Source organism: Balaenoptera acutorostrata, chromosome 4 (assembly GCF_949987535.1).
Source record: "Balaenoptera acutorostrata chromosome 4, mBalAcu1.1, whole genome shotgun sequence".
Taxonomy (NCBI): Eukaryota; Metazoa; Chordata; class Mammalia; order Artiodactyla; family Balaenopteridae; genus Balaenoptera; species Balaenoptera acutorostrata.
This window is the reverse complement of record NC_080067.1, coordinates 130,122,896-130,127,834: the sequence shown is the minus strand read 5'-3', so window position 1 is coordinate 130,127,834 and position 4,939 is coordinate 130,122,896. Positions and strand designations below refer to the sequence as shown.

General features: G+C 33.5%; 1 non-coding gene across 1 annotated transcript; it reads left to right on the top strand.

Annotated features, from left to right (window-relative positions):
- Positions 1-1,183: 1,183 nt before the first annotated feature.
- On the top strand, positions 1,184-1,285 carry LOC114236055 (U6 spliceosomal RNA). The gene has a single exon (XR_003622092.2). It is a non-coding gene; the product is annotated as a U6 spliceosomal RNA (small nuclear RNA).
- Positions 1,286-4,939: the final 3,654 nt, after the last annotated feature.

Here is a 4,939-nt window from a genome sequence, read left to right as displayed (position 1 = left end):
AAGCTCTCAAAAAGGGGTAACAATGCAAACAAAATTGACTGTTATCATTGTGTAAGACAAAGGAAGTAGTACTTATAGCAGTAAAAAATCTATCAGTATTATATGATCACATACAATGTATGTGATACAACATATCACAACACAGTAAAATACAATGCTAAAGGATGCTTTCTCCCTTTACAAGTTAGTCTTTGGTTGAAACCAAAAAGAAAGCCAATCTATGTAACTTAAGCATAAACAGAATTGTCTAAAGAATGTGATGAATACTTGCAAAATGTCCAGGAACTAAGTGAGGTCTAGAGTACAACGTTTCTCAAACAGCAAGATCTCTCTGATTAAGACGTTATTGCTGTCATCACCACGTTTGTCACTGGACACTTCTTGCTACACTGGGCACTTCTCCTTCTGCCTCTAAACTCTCAGGTCAACCAATAAAACTATTAACTATTAACCTCCAACTGCCTATGCATCTTTGTGTTACTTTCTCAGTAGTCAGCTATCAGGTAAAGTGTCCATTGCCCAAGCCTCAGGCACATGCCTATTGGTTAAGTTACTAGAGGAGGAGAGTAGATATGTATTTCCATTTAACACATATGGTTGGAAGACTTCTCCCTAACAGTAAAGGTGTTTAGAGTTTCTTTGAACGGATATTTCTAACTAATACTATAGTCTACTACTTCGGCTGCTGAACAAATGCATACATATTTTCTGCCACAAATACACTTAGAGAAATTGATGTTGACACTGTCCTGGAAGATGTTGCACAGAGAATCATTTTATTCCTTTGAATATACCAATTTATTTTGAGACAAAATAAATTTCTTTGAATTTGATCAAACAGTAAGTTAACTGTTTATTGACCTTTCACCACAAAACTAATCCTCCAAGACAGCTGAGTCAGCATTTAAAACATTTTTTTTTAAGTATAGTATCAGTCAAATCAGTAATATGAACATCTAGATATGTACCAAAATAAAATCAGATTAATTATAGAGATGAGATTAATTATAATGAAATATAATGTATATAATTATATAATACATACAATATAGACATTATAATCAATATATACTAATATATAATATATAATGTATAATATATATAATGAAATATATTTTATATTATAATGAAATATTTATAGTTATATTTTATTCTTATAAAAAGTTTATATTTTAATGATAGCTTTTGTTCTGTTAATATACAGTGTTTTGGAATGATACAGAGAAGATTAGCATGGCCCCTGCACAAGGATGACACGCAAATTCGTGAAGCGTTCCATATTTTTAAAAAAAATACAGTGTTCCATTTTCATAATCAGAATATATTTTCAAATGGTACTTAGATACGGTCCATTTGTATTCTGAGACTAAATGATTTCTGTAAGATCCCTCAGATGTTGTATAGCAGCTCTTATTTTAAACTTTAGCTCATTTGCTGTTAGACTTGATAGAGTAAACAAACATCCTCAGGAACTCCATGGAGAGAGAAAATAAATCATCTTCAAAATTCACTTGAATTTAAGATGTAGTTTAACATATCTGTATACAATCTGTATTATACAGTCAATATAATCCTATAGCAAAAACTCCATAATTTAGTAGACAAAATAGATTGTTTTATCCTTTTTATAATGAAATGAAGTATATATTAATGAAAATGCATAAAACAAATGTACACTTTATGTAGTCACTATAAAGCAAACATGTAATAGTAACACAACTAAGGCAAAAAAAGTATTGCCATTATCCAGGAGGACTGCCATATGCCTCTTCCTAATCACATTTCCCTCCTCCCTAAAGTTAAATATTGTCCTAATTTTTGTGGTGAACATTTCCTTGCTTCTGCTTTTTATGCTTGTTCCAAACTGAGTATATTGTAGACTCAGGAATAAGTATGTGGTAACTTTAAAGTAAGGGTTTAAATAAATGAAACTGAAAATAATAAGATGAAAACGAACATGCTGAAGGAAACAACAGAGTTCTGAAACTCATCGCAGGAAGATTTAAAGTTCAGAGTTCTAACTGGAATTTGAAAGAAAATTCCTCATCAGCAAGGTAAAAACCAAGCCAAAGACTGCAGGTTTTATCCTTTCTACTCTCTGTTGTGAAGGATTGAGGGGGAACATTTGTTTTGCTTGTTTCCTTGATTTTGAATGCTAACTTTGTGCTAAATTTCAAGCAAAGTGCTAAGCGTAGAGTTAATCTAATATTTTAAACAATATTCAATTCAAAATAACTGAAATTCATGAGTCTAGAGATGAAAATGGACGATTATCTGAGAAAATCAGATAAAAGGAGAATAGAACTAAAAACCTGCATTTTACACATACTCAAATATTGTTTACACTAAACCTGTAATACTAAAAATGTACTTTCTCTTTCACATCTTTATCTATGTGACCTCTGTTTCAGATTGTGGAATTCAGTGGGTTTCAGTGTGTGGTCAGGGAGCCTGGCTAAAATATTCATCTTTAACGTGACCTCTTAAGTTGGAGAACATTTGGCCACGTTCCATTTCTTCTTCCCACACTATTGCGTAGATTCACAGATTGAAAATTTGCTCTTCGAAATCTCTATTTGGACTCTGACATACTTAACTTTCCCATTTCTTGTCCTCACATTGAAAGGGGAGTTCTTGCTCTCTTGTTTAATTCCAAGGTGGTGTGATAAACACAGATCTATGACTTTAATCTGCTTGCACAGAAATTGGGAGGTCACATTTCAAGCATATTGAAAAATTGAATTAATAAAGTATTTGTATAGCCCTTTGGCCTCATGATTTGATAGACCTTTAAAAGTGTTACTTGAAGGGATAGTAAGCTTTAGATAATCCTGCCAGAAAGAATTATGCAATGATTAAAATTCACCAATATATGCTTGCAACACTGCTGGATTTCTTCTTTCTCCTCTTTGAAGGGCAAAAAGGAAAGCTGTAAAGCCAAACAAAAGGAAATAAACACCATAGCAGATAATGTTTCCTAGTATTTTTTAAAAACTTTGGTCCAGCAAATAGAAATGCCAACTTCTCTTTAAAACTTACAATATGGCTTTGTTGAACTGCTCCCCCTGTCAACCTGACTCTTGGGGAGCATTATATTAACACAGTATCTTTCTAGACTGACCTAGTATCTACACTTTGACTATGTGCTTTATATTTATCCATCAAAATTAAGATTAAGCATTCTTTCCACCCAAAAGCAACTGACTTCCCTGACCACTTCAGGCTAGAATTAGATATTCTTTCTAATCAGACCCTTAGTTAGTACTTGCAAGAGTTCAATTGGGGATTAGAGATTAATATGGGACAAGAGTTCATATATGTAATTCAACAGCCAACCTGCAAATCCAACTCTATCTATGCCCTTTATAAATAGTAGTCTCTTGGCCATTTCCCCTGCTTGTGGGTACACATTAATAGTACATTTGTTCTTAAGAAAACTGACACAAGCAGAGGATTATGCATGCCCTGCATGTGGCCTCCAGTCTATCGGGCAAAACGTTCTGGAATCATAGGTACCCAAAGAAAGGTTTAGAAGGAGAGATGCTGGCAGGACACATATCGTTGGCCCAGCAGGCTCCCAGCCATGGGGGTGGGTATTGCTGGAGAAAAGCCAGCAGTCTTGCCTAGGTTCAAGCTTATCTTGCCTAAGTCTAAAGACAGTATGCCATACTATTTTCTCTCTGAAGGTGAAGTCTGTGTCTTATCATCTTTATATCCCCAGTGTTATTTGGTACTCAAGAAATTTGTTTTGTGTTGAATGTTATTATTGTTGAATGAGGAAGTTCAAATGCAGAGACATAATGTAATTGTGACTAAGGCCATTATAGGTAGTGAATGTCAAAAACAGTTCAAATTCAGACTTCAAAATCAAAGTCTTCTGCTTCCAAAGTCCTTAGTTATTGTTTCATACCGATTCCTTTATAGTCAAGTATATAAAAGAACTGTAAGAAGTGTTAAGCCACTAGAGGCCTGATGTGTTATAGAATACCAACTGAAGGAAAGGTTAAAGTGGCCTGTGATAATGACATACAATTTTATGGAGAAAGTATGATTAGGACAGAATTTTTCAAGTCTGAACATGATTTATTTAGTTAAGAATGTAAAGAAAATGATAAAAAGGGAAAAGAACAACCAGCTCCTTACTGTGTTTACCTCATTCATCTGTAATAAAGAAAAAAAGACATTTTTAAAGTAAATTTCAGCTCAAAAGAAAAGGAGTCAACATTTACTTAAGATAATGAAAAATGTCATAAATTTTTGCTTAATTAAATTGTATCTCCACAACTTTCTCAACTATAGGAACATAGGTAAATTGAAATGTTTACAAATTACTTTGAAGACAAAGTCTCAGGTGAACCTATTCAAAGCAATACATTTAAAATACATTTCTCTCCCCCAAATCAGAATTCCATCTAGCAAAATAAATCTTTTTAAGATCTCATCCTCATGTTAAGAAAAATATTTGCAATGGATATCTATATGTATGAATTGGGGTTAAAAATATTTCTCCTCCTCCCTCTCTTTCTCTCTCGTTTAGTTGGACAAAGGCCACAAGCAAATCATGGTGCCAACCACAGAATTTTTTTCAAATTATTGTGAAAAAAATACCATTTCTGTAGAGACAAGGGGTCTGCTGAAGTGTTTAACAGAGCAGGATTTAATGGGAAAATGAAAGGATGATTCTTCTCTCCTGTGATAATAAGTTCTATTTGTCCCAATTTACAGCAGCAAGGGAGGGAAAGATGTCCCTAATATGCAAATAAACTATCCAGGTGCAGAGTGTGCATGCAAAGAGATAAGCTGGGTAGTGGTTGAGTAATTACAGTAATTCAGGACATATAAATATATCCTGTGGACCAAAGAAACATAAATAGGTATAGCGGACATGGTACAATTAAGAAAATATGACTTTAGGTTAAATAGCAGTACACATTTCAAA